Genomic DNA, 23,559 nt, shown 5'->3' on the forward strand with positions numbered 1-23,559 from the left:
AAAGAAGTAAACTCAGAAAACAAATGTTTGTCTCGAATATCTTTTTGTAAATTAGAAATAAAGATTCTTTGAATATCATTGTCAGGCACTGGAAAAGAAATTTGAGCATACAAATGCTTATATCTACCAATGAAATCAGTCACTTTTTCTTTAACACCTTGTTTACAATGCATTAAATCAATCAAAGTAACTTTAGGACTTATATTGTTTTGAAATTGTTGAATAAAAGCATTTGCAAGTTGTTCGAAAGAAGTAATAGAATAAGAAGGCAACGAGCAATACCATTGTAGGGCTTTATCTCTTAATGTTCTAGTAAACAGTTTTGCAAGCAACCTTTGGTCATAAGCAAAATCGGTACATATTGTTTGAAAAGTCTTAACATGTGTTAGAGGATCATGTTTACCATTATAAAGCTCCAAATGCGGGATTTCAACATGTTTAGGAGGGATAGCTCGAACAATGTCAAGAGAAAGTGGGCTCACAACATCAAATGTGGGCACACTAAACTTAGATTGATTCATAGAAGCAATTTGTTGCTGTAAAGAAGAGACAGTTTGTGCAAGATTGTTAATGGTCGCTTCAGTCGAAGAATTCATATTAGACGTGTTAGATTGTGATGGAGGTATTATGTTATTGAAAGAAGGTATTGATTGAGAGTAAGGTGGTGGGACACTATGATAGTTAGTCATAGGAGATGATTGGAAAAGAGGAGCACTACAAGGAGGAATGGAATGGTTAAATGAATTGCCCCCTTGCATCATGTTCATTTGTAGAGATGTAATAGGGACACTCATTGAAGGAATATATGAAGAAGTTGGATTGAATGAAGGAAGAGGGTTGATTGAAGAAGAAGGATTGCCCCCATGACTGGTGATCATAGGCGGGATGTCTTGTATAGAGGTAGCCATTATGTTTGATGTAAAGGTAGGTATGCTAGCAATAGAAGTTGTCAAAGGAATAGAATGATTGACTTGAGTAGGAGGTTGTGTATAACCTAAAGTTTCAGCACAACTCTTCATAGGCATCACATTCGAATCCACAATGTGTGCAATAGCATGCAAAATATCAATTCCATTCTTATCACTTTGAACCATGTGTTTTAGACCCTCAATTACCCGTGTCCTCGTTAAAGAGGCCATTCAAATTAAGTTCCATCTCCTCGGTAATTAAACCTTGGAAAGACTTAATTCTATGGCTTCGTCTAACGAGAATAGTGTAAGTAGGGCTTATTGTTGTAAAACTCATGCACTAGAGAGGGAGAGAAGATTTTGAATTTAGAGGTAGCAAATTTTAGTAAAATCAGCCAATCTCCTAGATTTAAGCTGTTAAATGCAATCATGACAATCTCTCGAAATTTTGGAAAAAATGTCAGGGACCATGGCGCTCGGGGTGCACACGGTCCTCGCAACTTTTTTTGAAATTTTCAGGGATGAAAGTTATGATGATTTTAAAGCTAATCTGAAAAAATTGAGTGATTTTATGATCTGTAGATAGGCCAAATTAAAGTTGCAATCTCAAAATTGAACCCTACCAAGATTGTTGACTCAATTTCACGCAAAATTTAAAAGTTGACTCAATTTCACGCAAAATTCAATTTTGAAAGTGGAAATCAAAGTTGCTACAATTAAACACTTAATTTCAAAAGTCACAAATTGCAAGAATTTGAATAAAGCACTAAAATTTCGAATGAATGCCAACACACTTTTCAGATTTAGGACAGTAAGAAACACAATTTTGACACAAAATTTCAATTTCAACAATTTTTGAATGATTAGAAGCCTTAATCCAAGCAATCACTAGACAAACTTTGACTTTAATTTTGAAAGTGTTATAATTGATAAAATCAGCCAAAATTCTGGATTTTAGCAGAAAAATACAGTAAGGTCTAGCTCCCAAAATTTCAAAAAAAATGTCGGGGACGATGGCACTCAGAGTGCACATGGCCCTCGCAACTTTTTTCCAAATTTTCAGGGATGAAAGATATTGTGATTTTGTTGCGGAATCCAAAGTTACAGCTGATTTGGAGATGTTTTGATCAGTGAAATTGTTGGTCAAAGGTTGAATCAAGAGGGTTTTAAAAATTAGGGTTTTGACACTTAACCACTTAATTTTCAGAATTAAAGCACAAATATGAATTGATAATTTGCAATAGAAGAGTAGATCTAAAACAAGCATTAATAATTAGACATTTCACAAGCTTAATTACTAAAAAGAAAATTTAGGGTTTTTATGCAATTAACCTCTAAAATTTGCAAAAGATCAAACATGGAAATGTAATTAAGGCATCCAATTTTCAGATCTAACCATGAATAATCAGAAAGGATGTTCACGTCAGGTTCACCAAAATGTAAAGCGGAAAATCGAACCCTAGTTGCTCTCCCCTCTCCAACTCCAAGGAGAGAGAAGGGAGGTCACTAGGGTTGACAGTTTTCACTTAGGGGAGACTTTACATTCAAAAGAGGGGTTGAAACCCATGAGATCCAATCCCACACAATGCAAGATTGGATTCTAAATGAGTTTCAAGGGTTAAGACAGCAAGGCTACCCTCTTTTGTAAAGAATGTAGATAGAAAGATTAAGCTAGGAATGCATGAAAAGTGAGAAAGATTCACTTATAAATAGAGATAGGGATATAGGATGAAGCTGCGGACCTGGAATTAGCAGTAAAATGTCAAGATGGCACTGTCCTACAAATTTGAGCAAAATTTGACAGGACGATGGCACCCGACGTGCACACGGTCCTCTGAAAAATCCACGAAACGAAGGGGGATCTGTTCATCTCTGCACAAGGATTTCAGATCTTCAATTACAGTCGCGTACCTGCAACCTACACATAGAAAAGAGAGGATGATTGGGGGGTTAGGGATTAGGGGTTTGCCCTTAGGTCAAACCCCGGTTTTGGAATTAACCAAGAAATGAGAAATGTTGTAAATGTAAATGTTTGTAATGTAGACAAGTACTTGATACCTTGTTGTAAGAATGTTTGTATTCTTACATGCGAAGGTGTAAATGTTGTATGTTGTATGTTGTATGTAGTATGTGATCTCCTCTTCAATGGTTGAATCCTTGTCTTGAATGCAACACTTAGCCTTGAATGGAGACTTAGAATGCTCAATTGCTTGAAGGAATGCTTGAATGCTTGAATGCTTGAATGTTTGAATGTTTGAATATCATTTCCGCGTCTTTTTCATCTTACCAAAATGGGAGAGGAAATGTAGTTTATATACTTGTCAATTAGGGTTAAAAGACTGATTTTTCTGACCTTAGGCCGACCTAGGAAGGTTATTTTCCAATTTGCAAACATAAAGACCCGAGACCCAAAAATAGGGCCAGGGACCAGGGCGCTGGGCGCCATGGTCCCACCTCTAGGGACAGCAGGGTGCAAGGAGGATCAGGCCAGGGTGCTGGAAAAATGTAGTTTTTGATGTCATGAACAAGTTTCGGGGTCTCCATTCCGGTTCAGTGTTGCATTGCCATCGTGAAGACCCAAATGCAGTCGAAATTGCAAGTGTTGCAATTTTAGGATGCTACAGTTGCAATGACAAATCAAGGCATTGCAAACCAAAGGGATAAATAAATTATACACAGATCAAGATTTATGTCCTAATCCATTCAACAAGAGCTTGTACATGCCTCCCTTTCCTAAGAATTTTGAGGCACCTAATTTTGAGAAATATAAAGGGAATGACAATCCAAAAGACCATATTCGAGCATTTTTCATAGCATGTACTAAAGTGAGCTATGAGGAAACATATTTGATGCACTTATTCGCATGAAGTCTCATAGGACAAGCCATGTATTGGTATTCGCATTTGCCAGGGAACATAAAGACATGGCTAGAATTGGCTCAAAAGTTTATATCCCACTTCGCATTCAACATTGACAATAAAGTGACCATGTCAGATTTATGCAACACAAAGCAAAAGCAAGGTGAACCATTAGTGACTTTCTTACAAAGATGGTGAAGTTTGTACAGTTGTTCTTCCCTAGATATACCTGAAGAACAACAAGTGAACTTATTTATTCAAAATTTGGTCTTAGAAATGATGTATGAGCTCAAACTAAAAAGTCCTAGTACCATTGAGAAGCTCATTAAGAAAGGGATGAACATTGAAAATGCTCTTGTAGCTAAGGGACTCATTAAGCTCAACAAAGACAATGACAACACAAACAATTCAGGGGACAAAAATAGATTTTGGTACAAAAACAAGAATGTCACTAATGATGGAGTTGTTGATGCAAGAGCAGTACATGCAAATCAACCCAAGTTCATGATAAAGAAATTGAGTGCTCCTAATATGTTGGCTATGCAACAAAATCAGACACAAGAAAGCAATATTATTCAATAGCCACAATACCAACCGTATAATCAACAACAAGGTCAACAACAAAACCAACAATGAAAACCTTTCAGATCAAGGTATGGGCCTCCTTGATAGTTTATGCCATTGGGAGAGCCTATTGAATCAGTAATGAAACAATTGATACAGACAAATTTTATCAAGTTGCCATATGTCAAGGAAGAACCATTGGTAAAACTGCATTGGTGGAATGATAATGCATATTGTGAATACCATCAGTCAAAAGGACATAAAACTGCATCGTGTTTTCAATTGAAACATATGATTCAAGACTTGTTAGATCAAGGAGTAATTGAGGTAGACCCACCCAACATGACCTCTAACATTGATCATACAATTTTCAAAACTCCTTTGCTTGATCATGACAAGGGCAAAGCATCTTCTTCAAACTCTACCCAAACAACAAATCTTAATTATACAAATACTAGTTATAACAATGTCATCAATTGTTTTCGAGCATCAAATGAGTATGTTTCCACCATAAGAATAAAGGGAAAAGGTCCTTCTTGCGTAGTCACCACTCATCGATCCAAAATAGTCCTGAAAGGAGCTCCTACAATTCCTCCAAAATCAACCCCTACAAGTAAGTATAATCTCCTAGATCATCTAGGAAAGACACCTGCACAAATATCAATTCTTGAGTTGTTGAAAATGTCCCCTATGCATCGTGCAGTTCTAGATAAATCTTTAACTGAGTCCACTATCTCGACAGACATTGATGTTGACCAGTTTCAAGCCCGAATTGGACATCTAGCTGTTTCCCAACATGTTACCTTTTCTAATAATGATATTTCCCCTGATAAGCTCCCTCATAATGATCCTTTACATCTTGAAGTCTTTGTCCATAATTGCAAGATTCAACGAGTCTTGATAGATGGCGGAGTAGGTCTTAACATCTATACCTTGAGAGTAGTCATTGGTCTTGGTTATATAGAAAATGACATTGATTCTTCTAGAAGAATAACAATCAAAGCATATGATGATGTTGAGCGCCCATCTAAAGGGGTAAATTCATTGCCTATCAGAGTAGGTCCAGTGACAGAAAACACTTTCCTGCAGGTCCTAGACCTCAATCTCCCTTACAATATGATTCTTGGCCATCCGTGGATCCACGCAATGAAAGCAGTTCCATCTACTTATCATCAGTGTTTAAAATATCCTTACAATGGGACTGAGATAACAATTCTAGGAGATCGTAATCCATTTCAATTTTGTGCTAATCTAAAGGATTCCCCGCAGTAACAAGTCCCAGTCAATAGAGAGGCCCACTTACATAATTATGTGGATCATAATAGGTTGTTAGATACTGTCAAAGGAAAATTGAAGATACAGGACCAAGGATGCAGAGAGTATTCAATGCCTCAAACATTCCTCATTGGGAATTTACTAATATCTCCAAAATCACATGGCAAACCACATTTGTTGCAAAAGGAACCTAAGACAGTCATTCAATGTCAACCCCCCACTACATTTACCAAATGGGGTGAACTTAACAAGGAAACTTTGGATGATGATGTAACAGATTGGCTTTATAAGGATCAAACTGATACACCGCCTGTCAAATTGCCAATGGAGCGGTATGGAAAAGGGTTTACTATAATGTAGAAAAAGGGATATGATGGTTGTAGTGGTTTGGGCCCTGACAAGAAAGGAAGACTAGAACCTATTATACCTAAGATCCGACATCCAACTTTAGGGTTAGGTTTTGTACCATTGCGAATTGGAACCTCATCTACCAAAGTGACCACATGTGGAAAGGGGCGTGACTCTCATGATGAAACAACACCTGAGGATATCCAACCTGAAACTAATTCCAATGAATGGGAGTGGAGTTCCTTTTCTTCTAGCTTCGATGCTCTTGAAAATGTTTTCCTTGACCCTGATGATTTGCCCATGGAAGACAAACATGAAATAACTCCCCCTCCCAAAACATGTCCTAATGCTTGGATAGAGTCATGCTAGGATCCAAAGCTCTGAATCAGATATGAGTAGTTCAGACAGTGATACCAAAGACATTTTTATCCTTACCATCTCAGCCCTAACTCTCCCTAAAACTGATGATGACATACCCCTTGTCTATCCACATCTTATCCAACATGACCAACAAGAACCACTCAAATTGGATTGTTTTCAAAATGACAAAGCAATTGCAGAATTCCTTGGACTATGGGAAGGCATACCACAAGGCAATCATAAGGTAGGGTTTGCTATTGATTTAGATTCCACAACATATTTTGGGGAGTCAACTCCATCTTCTAGTCATAAAAATGAAAAAGAAAAAGAAAAAGAAAAAGTAAAAAATCAAAAGAATGGGTCTTTGAGTGAAAACCGTAAGGCACTCTCTGACCATGGAAAAGTAAAAATAAAAGACATACCTGCGGGTGAAAACCTCTCTGAGGTGCCCAAAGGTGGAAGATTGGACATACCCTCGTCAAGTCAGGATAAATCAACATTGCTTGTGGAAATGACCGAAGAGATAAATTTGGGTACACCTGACAACCCTAAGGTCATTCATTTCGCTGCTTCTCTATCAAAACAAGAAAAGATAGATTTTGTCAATTTTTTTCTCAAGAAGAAGATCAATTTTGCATGGTCTTATGTAGATATGTCCGGCCTTGATCCAGAATTAGTCCTTCATCACTTGCCTTTAAAACTAGATGCCAAGCCTGTCAAACAAAAACTTAGAAAGATGAATCCCTAGGTGGCTCTCTTAGTCAAAGTAGAACTCAAAATATTATTAGATGTGGGCTTTATCAAACCAATTGATAATGTAAATTGGATTTCAAATTTGGTGCCAGTTAGCAAAGTAACTAGGGGCATCAGAATCTGTATAGATTTTAGGGATCTCAATAAAGCATGCCCAAAGATGACTTTCCACTACCAAATATAGACATCATAGTTGACATGACTGCCCGATATGAGATGCTATCATTGATGGATGGTTTTTCCAGATATAATCAAATTTGCATTGCTCCTGAAGATCAACATAAGACTGCATTCGCATGTGCTTGGGGTACCTACTGCTGGAATGTGATGCCCTTTGGCCTTAAAAATGCTAGAGCAACATATCAAAGAGCTATGACATCAATTTTCCATGATTTTATGCATACTTTGATAGAAGACTATGTTGATGACCTATTATGCAAATCCATCACAAGAGATAGTCATCTAGCCATCCTTGGCCCAATATTTGATCGAATGGAAACCTACAAGCTTAGACTCAACCCAAAGAAATGTGTCTTTGGTGTCACAACTGGCAAATTATTAGGGTACATTGTTTCTCATAGAGGCATGGAAGTAGACCCAAAAAAAGTTAAAGCAATAATGGATATGCTTCTTCCTTCCAATCTCTGTCAACTAAGAAGTCTGCAAGGGAAGTTACAGTCAATCCACCGGTTTATAGCTCACTTGGCAGATAAATGTCATCCCTTCCAGCACTTATTGCATAAAGGTGTCCTTTTTAAATGGACTGAGCAATGTCAATCAACATTTCAAACTCTCAAGGATTATCTGATGTCACCACCCATCCTAATGCCTCCTATAGCAGGAAAGCCATTCATATTGTATATCTCTACAACTAAAACAGCACTGGGAGCTCTCTTAGCCAAACAAGATGAGAAAGGTAAAGAATGGGCTATTTATTATATCAGTCGGACACTAGTGGGCTATGAACTGAATTATTCAACTATTGAACAGGCATGTTTAGCAGTGGTATTTGCAACACAAAAGCTTCGACACTATATGTTAAATCATCAGACATTGTTAATTGCAAAAATTGATCCCTTGAAATACTTGCTTGGCAGAGCAGCTTTGATAGGTCACCTGACAAAGTGGGTTATGATCCTAAGTGAGTTTGATATTGAGTACATTGAGAGAAAGGCAATAAAAGGACAAATCATAGTAGATCAACTTGCAGAGGCACCTATTCATGATGATCATCCAATGTTGATAGATTTCCCTGATGAATCAGTATTTGCTCTTACTTCTTCTAAGGAATGGCAATTATACTTTGACGGATCTCACACAAAGTATGGCTCAGGAGCAGGTATATTGTTTGTCACCCCTCAAGGAAATGCTATCCCAATGTCATATAGGATCACTTTCCATTGCACCAATAATATTACAGAATACGAAGCTTTGGTCACAGGACTCAGAATAGCAATCCAATGGAACATTACACATTTGCAAGTCTATGGAGATTCCCAGTTAGTCATCCGTCAAGTGAATGATGACTATGAAACAAAAGATGAAAAGCTTGTTCCCTACAAGCATATGGTGGATTTCTTCAAGACAAAATTTACTGATATCCATTTCAGTCAAGTTCCAAGAATTCAAAACAAGTCAGCGGATGCTATGGCAACTATTTCTTCCATGTTAAATATGCCCCACAATAGGGATAGATGTGAATTTTTGGTTGAATAGTTGCTAGTGCCTTCTTTTGAAATTTTGACAGTAGATGTGATGAGTGCTCTTGTTGGTCCTAATTCCCCATGGTACAATGACATCTATCGGTATTTGAAATCCCAAACCTTACCACCTAACCTTTCCTCTAACCAATGTCGAGCCTTCATATGCCAAACTGCCAAATATGTCATCATCACAGACACCCTTTACCGTCATTCCTTTGACCACACACTCCTCAAGTGTTTGGATTCTGACGAGGCACAAATGGCTTTACTCGAGGTTCATGATGGTATATGTGGGGGCCATTTCAATGGTCTGAGTCTAGCTAAAAAGTTGGTTCATGCTAGATATTATTGGCCCACCATGGAAAAGGATGCTCATGATTTTGTCAAGAAATGTTACAAATGTCAAATACATAGAAATTACATTCATGCGCTAGCTCAAGAACTTCACTCTATCATATCTCTGTGGCCCTTTTCTTAGTGGGGATTGGATCTTATTGGCAAGATTCACCCGACATCTGCAAACAGACACAAATTCATTGTCACAGCCACATAATACTTTACAAAATGGATCGAGGCTATCCCTATGACCTATATCACTAGTGTTCAAATTTCAAAGTTTCTATTGAATTATATCATATGCAGATATGGGGTTCCCCTGTAATAGTCATAGATAATGGCCGTCCATTCAAAAATAAAGATGTCAAGGAACTCTGTGAACAGTTTCGCATCCAACACCATTTCTCTAGTCCTTACTATCCACAAAGTAATGGTCAAGTCGAAGCATCAAATAAAACCATCACTAAGATCTTGAAAAAGGTTGTCAATGATGTTGGTCAAGATTGGCTTGTACAGTTGAATCCAGCACTATGGGCTTATCGCACTTCCATCCGCACACCTACTGGCACAACACCTTATTCCTTGGTGTATGGTGCAGAAGCTATTTTACCCTTGGAAGTGGAAATTCCCTCTTTGTGTGTTTCCCTGCAACATTTGATTGATGATGAGACACATAGAGTCTCTAGGCTGCATCAGCTTGAGATGTTAGATGAGAAACGTCAGACAACCCTGACACATTTACAAGCATATCAAAACCATCTCCGTTGCTCTTATAATAAGAAGGTCAAAGGGCGACACTTCAAAGTGGGAGACTTGGTCCTAAAGGCGAACCTGAAGAATACACAATCTACTGACATCATCAAAGGAAAATTTGAGCCTAATTGGGTTGGACCTTTCATAGTTACTGCTGCCTATGGTTCGGGGGCATATTAGCTTGCAACCCCAGATGGTGAACCTCTATCAGATCCTGTAAATAGCATGCACCTTTGAAAGTACTAGGCATAGTTTTTCTGTTAGTAGTTCTTTAATATGATCCTGAAAAAATACAAAAAAAAAATCAAAAGCTCAAAAATACAAAAAAATCAAAAAAGTGAAAAATTGAAAAAAAAAATAAAAATGAAAAAAAGTAAAGAAAAATCATTCGCCCTCTAGTGAAAACCTGGCAAACAGGTGCTTCGGGCAAGTACCATGGTGAAAACCTGGCAAACAGGCACCATGTGTAAAAGACTATTGCTTCATTATCTATCATGACTCCTAGTTATACTTCCCCCCCCCCCGCAAGTTTATTATGATTATCCTTGCCCTGACCCAATGTTCTATTCCAGGCCTGTGATTGGTCAACATTATTGTCTTGCATACTTAGGTTTCCAGTCCTTGTACATATGTTTTGGTCCTGGTCGCTGTACATGTTTTTAAAAATTTTCATTAGGTGCATGCTCCTTGTCATGATCAAATACTGGAGTTTTCTTATCATATAATGTCTTGGAAGAATCCCTAAAAATCAAATAATGTCTTGAAAAACTCCCTAAAAAATCATATAATGTCCTGAAAAAATCTCTAAAAATCATATAATGTCTTGAAAAAATCCAAAAAAATCAAATAATATCCTAAAAAAAAATCCCTAAAAATCATATAATGTCCTGAAAAAATCCCTAAAAAGTCAAATAAAGTCCTGAAAAACGAACAAAAAAATTTAAAAAACTCGAAATTCCTACAAAGTGAAAAACATCAAAATCCAAAAAAAATTTCTTTGGCATTTTGCATTTTGTCAATAAATGGTCCCCTCTGTGCATAGACAGATCGCTGAGCATACATCCAACAACAATCAATCAAACATTGTGCTTTAATGAAATCATGCATTAATAGATGAACTTTTCAATCAAACCAGGCATTCAAACTGATCAAAATTGTCATTTCCATCAATCAACATCCATATCATTTGTCCTTGTCACTATTATCATGGGTCTTATATAGGGTGTGGTATACTCAAAACCAGACTGTGTCCTGTCTTCGACGGGGTACCGCATTCCCTAAAACTAGACATCATGATCATTCTTGTTTTCCACTTTTGACAATGATGATCAGACTGTTTGTTTGACTTGGTTGAATTTGTGCGTCTTATCTTTTTATTGATTTATCTTTGGCTTCGATCATGTTCCTATGTTGCTTGATGATGTCACTGAGTGATTTAGAGTGACCGGGATGGTTCATGGTCCCTTTCCTTTTTGTTGTGTTTGCTGTTTGTGGAATGTTTGTCACAACCTGGGGCAACTATATCATTGGGTGTCTGTGATAAGTACGTTCACTTTGTGAATGTCGCACATACCTCGACCCTTGATGTATGCACCCTAGGATGCTTCACTCATTCCTTTTGTGTGATGTGTATGTCTTTTGCAAAAGGGGTTACGTTCTAGCTCTAGCCTTCAATGCCATGATGCTCTGCATCCATTTTTCTATATTAAATAAAGGTTCTCACCTACTTATGTGCATTTGTGAAAGCAAGTTTTCCTCCATCTCTAACTGTCCTCTGTCTAATTTCTTCTTACTAACATTTCTTCCGTCAGTTTGGACAGTCCGTTTGGTCTAGTTCTCTGATCTCCAAAAACATAAGCTGCATTCTGCATTCATTGATTAGTACAAGCATTTTATCCATTTCATCTGATAAATGCATCAAAAACATAAACATCATTCATACATGTTCCAAAGATAGTACATAGACAGTGCATAAGACATCCATACATGGAAAGTAAACATAAGCCATAACACATTGCATCCCATCATATAGCTGCATATCATATCATATATCAATATCAAAGTACAAAATTGGACTGTCTATCCTATGTATGGCCCGCAGGCTGAGTAAATAATGTCAAACTATATATGTCTCTGTCATAAGGAGCATGTACCTCTATCACTGGGTGCTCCCTTTGTCGTCCTCATCCTTGCCATGTCTTAAGGATGAAGCCCCTCCTATCCCTAGTCCTGGCTGTGGTGGTCTCATAGGTCCACTCACCCCCATGCTGCTCACTGACCTCCGAGAGCATGGCCTACTCTCTATCCTCGATCATGACTAATATGACATTGCTCTCTGCTCTGGTGGAACTGCGCTCTCATATAGAGTCCTCAAATGGCGCATCTCATCTCCAGCCTCTAATAACATCTATGCCATCTCACGCACACTAGCATCCCTAATTGAACTAACATACTCGGTCACTCTCTGCTTTGCTTGCTGTGTCTGGGTTATCACTATATCTCGAACCACTGTCAGCCTAGTTATCTCTTCTCTAAACGTATCCCTCTCAGTTGACCACTACTCCTGCTCTATCCTCAAGATAGCATTCTGTCTCTCCAATGTAGCAATGTAATCATGCTGACTCACTATGGCGGCCCTACATATGTGCATCTCCTCTATGCTAGCTGTCTCCTGCCCTATGGGTATATCCTACAATGACTCATGATCTACTAGATTTGGCTCATCTCTCTGCATGCACCTAGGACTCTCCTCTCCCTCATCATCCTCATCATCCTCCTTAGCCTCCTCATCCTCCTCATCCTCATCATCTCCCTCCTCATCATCTTCCTTCTCATCATCTCCCTCCTCCTCTCCCTCATCATCATCCTCCTCCTCTCTAGCGAGTGGGAAGTCCTCCTGTCTCCTAGGTACTGGAATATCAGGATCCGTCAATGGCACTAGCTGCCGTCATGCAAACCAATGCTCATACCTCTTTGTCATCTCGGCATCTACAACATCTAATCTCCAATCCCACTATCTCCGTTGTAGCTATTTGAAGTCAGTATATGCTATGTGGCTGAATCATCCTCCCCCACTGACTCATCTCTTTGTGGGATCGGGCAAAGTGTGCAGTCCCTATCGGTACGTCCTGCCTCTCTCCAAACTGTCATTTGACTCTCTCTAGCAGATACATCTCAATCACTCTCTAGTGATTCACTAGTCGCCCAATTAGGTATCTCTCCTATCTGTAATACGGTAGCTCGTCATGATTATCTGACCATCCAAGGCAATCATGATATGGCCTCCATGTGAAATCTCTCAATCTGTCTAGCTCATGTCGCCAATACAATATGTATCTGAATGGACCCTGTCTCAGTGCTCCTCCATAGTAGTACACATATGGTTGATGTGGTACTACCTATCTCTCTGCAATTGACCGACATATGGCTATGTGCTCAAATGCCCATACCTGTAAAAATGTGACCCCACAACTCAAAGTCTGTACCCTCTGATATGCTATTTGATGCAACTAAAAATATAGCATGGTAATCACACATGGTCCCCATGCGTATATAGTCCCCTCTGTCACCATCCACTCTAGCACTCTTCCCCATCCAATAGGGAATCCATGTCCTTGTATGTCACCTGCTAATAGGCATGCTATAACCACTGCTATCACCACATATCGCTGATCATACTCTGCTGCCATGGTCTCCCAACGGATCTCCCTCTCTATGATATCAACGTCATCTGCATCACACAAGAATAATCTACACAAAGAGTCCCTCCCTATCACTGGGTCATATACCACCATCTCCCCATGAATCAGAATGCAGAGGATACGCCACACGTCCTCTAGTGTCACAGTCACCTCTCCAGTCAGAAGATGAAAAGAGGAAGTCTCTAAATGCTATCGCTCAGCCAATGCAGTGAGAAGTCCTGTGTTTGCCCTAATCTTGGGCATGTACGTAATGTAGTACAATCCAAGTCCTGCTAATGTGTCTTTGTCCGTACTCCTGAGTTTGTGTCGCAACATGAAACAGTCAGGTCTGTTCTCCCGTGCGATCAATTGATAGTGTCAACTCTGCATCAAAATTGGGGCACAATTTGTCAATTTTAGGGTTTTCTCCTAAGGGCTGCATGTCCTTGTTTCATGCACCAATCAGGGTTTTTCTTATCTATTTTGACCTATCCTACCCTTATCCCTCTTTTTAGGATCATTCACACGCTGTTTTTGGTCAAATTAGTGTCCTAAGTGCACAATTGTGCTTGTGTATGCTGTCTTGTGCTTGTGCAGCATCAAGCTATGCCTGTGTACCTTACACAGGCATAGAACCTATTTACATAGGCATAGAATGCACCCACACAGGCGCAGGTATGCCTTTTTCCCTCCCCTGTGGGCCCCGTAATGTCCCGCAATCAAGCAAAATGCATGAAATTGAACATATGGGTTTTTGAGCTACATACCGCTACTCCCGCATCGTTCGGTCATCTGTAGGTGTGTACATGTTCCCCAAGGTGATCTGTCATTGGAATGTTCGCCATCTCTTTGCAAGGGTCCTTTTCCTGAGCAACAACTCCTCCACTTTGGCCAGTGCAAATGAACTTTTTTCCTTCTCCTTGTCTCTTATATAGATCTTTGTTAGTACCTAGATGGATGTGCATGCTCTCCATCTTATGATGGTCGTGGTCTTTTTCGCCTTCCACTACTTGTCCTTTGTGCATCCGACCTTCGATTTTTGATCCGTTCGAACCTATCATCTTTTGTCATTCTTATCGATCACTTGGCCTCTTTTCTGGATTTTTCTAGCCAATTCCTCGAGGGGGCATGCATATGTCATTGTTATTATCTAGGGCATTTTCATTATTATTCTTTGAAACAATGCTTAGAATCACATTGTCTCAAAGAGGGGCAAAATGTAGATGTCTAAAAATGGTCAACGCTTGTGGAGTCATACTTTAACATTTGCGCATTGCCTTATTTTTGGGTTCTTGCATCGCATTAACATTTCTTCTATGTTGCACACTTGGTCTTTATCATTTTCAAGCATCGAGTCCTTCTTCTGCATTCCTCATTTTTCTCGCTTTCGAATTAGGTCTTGTCAATAGCAATCTTCAGTCATGATTTTGGTCAATCTTATCCTATTGCATCATGGTGCGTGCTCATTTATCATCATTTTGGACATCATCAATCCTAATCGATGATAGAATTAGGGTTTTGTCCTCTTGTTAATCTTTCAATCATCTTTATCTTGTTAGTAATCATTTGCAATTATCAACTTGTCAGCCTTGTCATTTTGTGATCGATTCGTCAATGATCCTTGTTCTTGTCAGCCTTGTCATTTTGCGATCGATTCGTCATCGATCCTTGTCCTTGTCAGCCTTGTCATTTTGTGATCAATTCATCATTGATCATTGTCCTTGTCAATCTCGTCATTTTGTGATCGATTCGTCATCGATCCTTGTCCTTTTCAATCATGTCAATTTGGATCGATTAGTCATTGTTCCTCGTCAATTGGTGCCTATCAATTTGATCTCCTTGTCAATCTTGGTCAACTTGTCATTGATTTTTGTCAACCAATCTCAATCATTTATCAACATTGGTCCTTTGTCAATCAGAATCATGATCAAACCTACATTAATTTCTTGTTGTCTTGACCTAATTCCTTGTCCTCTTATTTCGAGGGTTTTATGATTTGTTCATTTAATCCTTTTCTTCTTCTTTGTGGGTTAAATAAATCTATTTATTTAGTCCTAGGTCTCTTTCATGAATTAATTAATGGATGAAAACCTATTAATTAATTCACCTAATTTCTATTTATCCTAATTTCTTTAGTTTTTCTAATTTTTCCTCTAAATTCATTTGCTCATTTTCTCCTATGTTTATGCTTCCATTTGTTGCAATCATGGAGGCTATTTTCTCTCTTTCCTTTTGTCACGGGAATGGCATTTCAATCTTTACATAATTTGTCATAATTTGTCATTCTTGATTTGAATTTCCTTTCAAATATCTTCATGCTAATCTTGTCCTCTCTCCAATTTGTCTATAAATTGGATGATTTTCTTCAATCAAGGAATCAATCACATTTTCGAGTAACCTTATACTGCAAATTTCATCAACAACTTTCTTTCTACTTGCATTTTGCACTTGTAGGTGAGATCCACATCAAATTTGAAGGTGAAAGAAGAACAATGGAGGAACAATGAAGGTGATACATGTTTGGTTTGCATTTTATTCTAGTATTTCATCTTCATGCCTTTATTGATTTTAATAGGATTTTATTTCATTGCAATTTAGCTTTGTGGTTAGCTAATATTTATTGCTTTGATGCATTCCATTTTTCCTAGTTACAGGTATATTAAGAAAATGTTGGACATATATACTTCTAGATCTGTGCAGAAAATCATTGCCCAGAAATATAAATTGTTCATATTTAATACTTCTGAAATGGTGTATAACAACATTATCTAGACCTTGGGATCTCTAGTGGATTCTCTTCCATCTTCGTACTTGGGCATCCCTTTCTTTATGGGAGAAGGGAAACCTTCTTTTTGGGATTTTGTGATTGACAGATTAAAAAGAATAATTTCTGTGTGGAAAGCTAGATGGTTATCTCTGTCAGGCATAATCCTCCTTGTCAAAACTGTTTTGGCTACAATCCCAAACTACTACATTTCGGTCCTTCAAGCCCCAAAATATATTTTTTCCCATATCGAGAAAATTATTCAAAATTTTATTTGGAAAAGCAATCTTTCATAAGATAGAAAGATCCATCTTGTGTCTCTTAACAAGATGACTCCCAGTAAAACTATAGGTGGGGTTGTTCTACACGATCTTTCAAAAAGGAAGAAGGCCTTTGGGCGAAAGCTGGTTTGGAATATTTATGTTAAACCACATTCTTTGTGGTGTCAAATTACGCAAGAAAAGTGTTTAGATACTCCTACCCCATCATATGTTTTTACTATCCTTGATCCTCCATCAGAGTCTGTAGTTTGGAACTTCATGATGGCTTCCAGGAATGTGATTACTAGGTATTTATCTTGGCAAGTACATAATGGAAAAGATGTCAACTTTTGGCATGATTCATGGAGTGGTCTCCCCCCTCTTAATCTTGAGTAATCTCTAGTAGATGTGATCCCTATTCATTGCTCATTAGGGATCTTACCTTTATGATTACATAGATGACCTTGAGAAGCCTTCAAATTGTGTCATTTGGAAGAATCCAGCTTCACTCTGAATCTCCCTTGATCAAAAGGTAAAGTTTTGTTTGATTCTCAAGAACAAAATTATATTTATTTCTAATGGTTTGGACAAATTGATATGGTGCCCTTCAAAGAACGAAAAGTACTCTATTAAGGAAGGGTATAAGGAAATTCATCAGATGTTTGTTCAATCCTATTCACAAAGAGCTTATAACTTCTGTTGGACCAACAATATTCTTCCCAAGGTAGGGATGTTTTCTTGGCTTTCTTTACACGAGAATAATTACTAGTGAGAGACTTGATAAATTGAATATTGCACCTCCATTTGCTTGTGTACTTTGTGGTGAACATAATGAAACGTTGGGTCATCTACTCCTCCAATGTGATTTTTCTCATTATTGTTGGATGTTTGTGCTTGCTAAAATTTCCTTTAGCATCCCTCTTCCAAATAATGTGTGGGATTTGTTCTAGTCCTGGCCAATCTTATACTCATCCTCTCCTTTTGCTTGCATTTGGAAAGTGATCCCATAGTAGTATGGTCACTTTGGTGGGAAAGAAATAAGTGTATTTTTAGAAAGTAGACATCTTCTCTTTTTGATGTTATCAATTACATTGAAAAATCAATGTCAGAACTGGTTAATGCTCATGTTTCAAATGAGTTCAATCCAAATAGGAAATTTACTTCTTGGGATGGCCAAGTTATTAATTGCTAGAAGGGCATTTCTATTGTTGTATCACCTTGCTTTCCTAGAGTGATAACTAGTATAGTTGATAGAAATAAATTGAAATGGTATCCTCTAGATTCAACACATTTCAAATTGAATTTTGATGGCTCCTCTAAAGGGAACCCGAGTGATGCAGGATTAGGGTTATGCATAAGGGACCACATAGGGTGTGTTTTTGCTTTAAAATCTGCTTCCATTCCATCGGGTACTAACAACTTCGCAAAGGCATATGCTTTGCTTGAAGGCATTCTATTAGTTAAAAAATTGAACATTTCTTATATTCACATTGAAGGCGACTCATCTATTATTATCAACACTTGCATGAAGAGAAATATTGACAATTGGTAGATAAAATATTTGCTTGAACAAACATGGGTTCTTATTGATACATTTGTAAACTTTACCATTTCACATGTGTATAGAGAAGGGAACCGGGTTGCAGATAATTTGGCAAGTATGGGAAGTTCTAAGGTGGAGCTTAATATGATGGATCCGAATTATGATCTCAATTATTTTCCAATTCTTAGAAAACTAATTCTGGAGGACATGTGTATAGGATAATATTGCACATGGTTGTGCAATTGTCCTTTTCATAATGATAGAAAGTTTGTATGTGAGGTATTATAATTGCAGGGTTCTTTAGATTTGTTGTATCTAAATGATGTGAATGGATGTCGATTTGGGCATGTATTTGGACTTCAAGATGCATAAATTATTAAGTTAGGAAGTCTATGGGCTGGTATGTAAATGTGTACAACTTTTTTGATGTTTGGTTTGGACTTCATATTGTTGAACATACTCTAGGAAGCATTCAATACTTGGGGATGATTTGTGGCATTTGGTATTCTAAACATTATGAGGTATATTCTACCTTTTTGGCATATTAGGGATATGAGATTCACAACCTTTATATATATTATCGAGCAAGGATTGAAGTTTTTCTTTCTCATTCTTTTCTTCGGGAGCCCTTTGAATCAACTTTTTTAAAGAAATATATATAAATAAAATATATTAAGTGGCACTGCCACCTTTTTACAAAAAAAAAATGAAACTAAATTTACTGTGACTTGGCCTTTTGTTTGACCATGTGATAAAGGTAATTTTGTGTATCATCCCCTTGTGATTGTAATTTCCTAGTGAATGTGGTACTCTATTTGATCCTGATCTGCGTGTTAAAAGAAATTCTTTTTGTTGCACATAGAATCCCCCTACATATGTCCCCTTGTATATTGAAGTAATTATATTGCATCAAATTGTCAGTTTCTTCAAGTTGAGTGGTGTTTATAGTTGCATACGACTCATTTTTTTTATGTACTAGGGTGTGTTCTCTACCACACCTTGTGTTGTGTAGTTGGTTTTCTCTCAAATGTGGCTAATATTAGTTACTTATTCATGTGAAAGAGTTTCAAATTTGATGAATTATTTCACTTTGGATGAAAGATTCCACTTGTGGTAAGGGATATCATGGTATTTTTAAGTTTTCTCATGATTATTCTAATAACCAAACTTCCCCATTTATCTATTTTTGACCTTTGGTCACACATGATTTATTTTTGAAATTGTGTATATTTTTATGAACTAATATTAAAATTGATAATTCTCCCTCTGGGGTTTACTTTTAAAATCTCATGGTGACTTTTCTAAATGTTTGAATTTATTTAATATGTTTCATATTAAGTGTTGTTCTTTATCATACTCATTATGTGCCCCTAATAGAATATGCAAGGGAATACTTCATGAATAATCTACTATATATTAATGTTATTTAATTATAATAATGGTTAGATTAAAATATATTTTATACGAACTATGATTGAAATTTCTTGAGTTGTGTGTAAATATTTGTAAGATGTACTAATAATCATATGTGATTTCATAGTCTTGGACCAATAGTTAAATTTGAAATTTTTTGACCCTATCAATGTAAGTGCATCCTTATATAGCACATCAGTGGTTTTGCGTTCATGATGTTTGATTTTGAGTGAAGTGCATTTTGATCTTCCTATTGTTTTTGTTGTACTTGTGTATGATCTTGCAATTGTGATGGCAAAAACATGTGTTTACGTTGTGCTTGATTTTGGTTATAGTAGATGGTTGGGTGTGATTTTTCCCTTCATAATGCTTGTTTGTCCTTGATATCATAAACCATATTTCTTTCACATTATTGTGAGCCATGTTATTTTATAGAATGAGGGTGCACAACATGTCATTTTTGATGTGGTTTCCCTAACTATAGGTTTGGTTGACATAGTACCTTGTAGAGATAGTAAGTGCACTAGTTAGTGTTTTGGAACCTATTATTTGTATGTATATTAATATATTTATATCTCTATGTCTCTTATTTGGCTACCTATTGATGTCAATATTGTGGTTGGGGAAATTCCACTTATCAATTTTGAGTTGTTCCTAGCTTAAGGCTAGAAGGGGATGTGATACTTGTATGAGGAATTAGTTATCCTATGTGTGTTTCCTTTTTTTGAGTGTGAGTCATGATTTAATGATCTTTCTTATTTTTTTAACCCTTGTTTGACCATAGTTCAACTTTTGGTGATAGAGAAATCATTCTTTTCTCTTAAGTCTTGTGAGTTGAACATTTAGTTGAGTTGTCTTCCTTGTGGTGTTTCTAGGGTTGTTGAGTGTTCTTGGTGTGGGTGTCCCCTATGTGAGAAGTATCTTTCTATATCATAGCCTCTAAGAACCCCTAATTTTTCCTTATTTTCTCAATGAGAGATGGCTGTGTTAAGGAAATCCCTATTACTATAGAGTGATTTTTGTGGAAGTGAGATCATGTCTGTAAGTGAGGCATACTCTATATGAGCATGATGGTGCTTACTCTAGTATTTTGGAATGATTTTTCTCTACATTTTTGGTTGGGCCTAGGGGGAATGAAAATAGGATATGCTAAAGTAGGAGCACAAATATGAGGTGTGAATTGTACCAGTTACAATTTATGGTGCGACACCAACTATAAGAACAAGTCTTGTTTGGAAAAGAAAAAAATGAAAACAACTAATTTAGAAGACTCTAGTAAAACATAATTTTGTGACACATTTTTTTAATAAAAAAACCATTTATGGTTATTTATAAATAGTATATTGTAAAAAATTATCTGGAAACAAGCCTTGTTGTCCCAAAAACATAAACCAAATCAACCAATTCAGAATACTCTACAAAATTTATGTTTTAAAATTTGTTAGCAACCGATAAGGTTAACAAACCTTGTCTCAAAAAGAAAATAGACTAATTCCTGAGAAAAAATAAATATTTTGTGCCAAGTTTTTTAATATAAAAAATCATATATGGTTATTTGTAGATAGTATATTGTAAAAATTATGTTGCCAATTATAAGACTAATTGTAAAAGAAAGTCTTCTTATCCCCAAAAACAAAAATAGAAACAAAAACAACCAACTTAGAGGGGTCTAGAAAAGTTTCATTATGTGTCGCATTGTTTTTATGAAAAATCATATATGATTATTTGTAAACAATATATTTTAAAAATTTAGTTGTCAACTATAAGACCAACTATAAGAAAATCCTTGTTGTCTGGAAAAGTAAAAACAAAAAACAACCAATTTAGAGGACTCTAAGAAAAATTTCATTTTGTGCCACATTTTTTTTAACAAGAAAGATTAGGATTATTTGTAAATAGTTTATTGTAAACTTATTTTCCAACATTAAGAACAACAAGCCTTGCTGTCCCCCTAAAAAAAAAAGAAAATAAACCAATTCACATGAAAAAAGAATCCATTTTGTGCCAAATTGTTTTATATGAAAAACCATAAAAACTAAAAAAGAAACCAATGTAGACAACTCCAGAAAAGTTTTATTTTATGTCACATTGTTTTTATTATAAATCATATATAGTTATTTGTAAAAAATATATTGTAAAAATTTAATTGCCAATTACAAGGCCAATTATAATAACGGGTCTTGTTGTCTGCAAAATAAAAAGAAAAAAAGAACCAATTTAGAGTAATCTAGAACATTTTCATTTTGTGCCACATTTTTTTTAATAAAACTATAGTTATGACTATTTGTGAAAATTATATTGTATAAGTTTATTTTCCATCTATAATACCAACAAGTCTTGCTGTCCCAAAAAAACATAAACAAAATCAACCAATGTAGAAAATTCAACAAAAAATTTATTTTCTTTCACATTTTTTAACAATTAATTACCAACCCATGAGGTCAAGAAACCTTGTCTCGAAAAGAAAAAAAGAAAAAAAACTAATTTAGAGGACTAAAGATTTAATTTCCAACTATAAGACCAACTATAAGAACAAGAATTGTTGTCATGAAATTTTTTTTAAAAACAACCAATTTAGGGGACTAGAGAAAAAAATTATTTTGTGTCACATCATTTATATTAAAATGATTTATGGTTATTTTTAAATACATTATATTGTAAAAAGTTATTTGCCAATTATAAGACCAACAAGCCCTCTTGTACGAAAAAGCATAATGAAAATTAACCAATTTAAAAAAAATTAAATACCATACCATAAGATCAACAAGCCTCATCTCAAAGAGAAAAAACAAAATAAACTAATTCATCCAAAAAAGAATTCATTTTTGATAAATTGTATTATATGAAAAACCATATATGGTTATTTGTAAATAGTATATTTTAAAAATTTGATTGCTAGTTGTAAGACCAACTATACGAACTAGTCTTGTTGTCCTGAAAAACAAAAACAAAACAAAAAACCATGTTAGAGGAGTATAGAAAATTTTCATTTTGGTTATTTGTAAACTGTAAAAAATTATTTGCCAGATGTAAGACCAACAAAGAACAAGTCTTGTTGTCTAAAAATAATAATAATAAAGAAAAACCATTTTAGAGGACTCTAGAATTTTTTTATTTTATGCTATATTAGTTTTATGAAAAATAATATATAGTTATTTGTGAATAATATATTGTAAAATCAACTTTAAGATCACCTATAAGAACAAAGTCTTGTCCAGAAAAGAAAAAACGAAAACAGTCAATTTAGAGGACTCTAGAAAAATCATTTATGGCTATTTGTAAATAGTATAAGACCAAAAAGCCTTGTTGTCTCCAAAAAAAAAAAATTAAAAAATTCAATCAATTCATAAGCTTCTAGAGAAATTGCATTTTGTGTCACATTATTTTAAAATTAGTTACCAACCCATAAGGTCATGGTTGTGTAAACAATATATTCTAGAAATTTAGTTGCTAGTTGTAAGACTGACTATAAGAGAAAGTCTTGTTGTCTTGAAAAACAAAAACAAAATCAGCCAATTTAGAGTACTCTAGAAAATTTTCATTTTGTGTCACATTTTTTTTTATGAAAAATCATATATAGTTATTTGTAAACAATATATTCTAAAAATTTAGTTTATAAGATCAACTATAAGAACAATCTCTAGTTGAGTCTAAGAGAGGGTTTCCTTCTTAAGATGGATTTGTCTAAAGCTTATGATAGGATGGATTGAAATTTTATTCTCAAGGTTTTGGAGGCTTTTGGTTTTTGTAAGAAGGTTTGGGAGCTTATCTAGCAACTTATTTCCACTACCAACACTTCGATTTGGTTAATGGATCGCCTTCTCATTTATTTCACTCTTCAAGGGGCATAAGACAAGGGGACCCTATTTCTCCTGTTCTATTCACTATCATGGAAAAAAGCCTTGGAAGGTATTTATAGAAGATGGTTAGAGATGGAAGTTTAAAGGTTCTCCACCCTTTGTCTGATGCAACTATCTATTCACATCAACAGTTTGTTGATGACACCATTTTGATGGGAACTTCTACTATTGGAGAGGCTAG

The sequence above is a fragment of the Cryptomeria japonica genome, chromosome 7, assembly GCF_030272615.1.
Source record: "Cryptomeria japonica chromosome 7, Sugi_1.0, whole genome shotgun sequence".
Classification (NCBI taxonomy): Eukaryota; Viridiplantae; Streptophyta; class Pinopsida; order Cupressales; family Cupressaceae; genus Cryptomeria; species Cryptomeria japonica.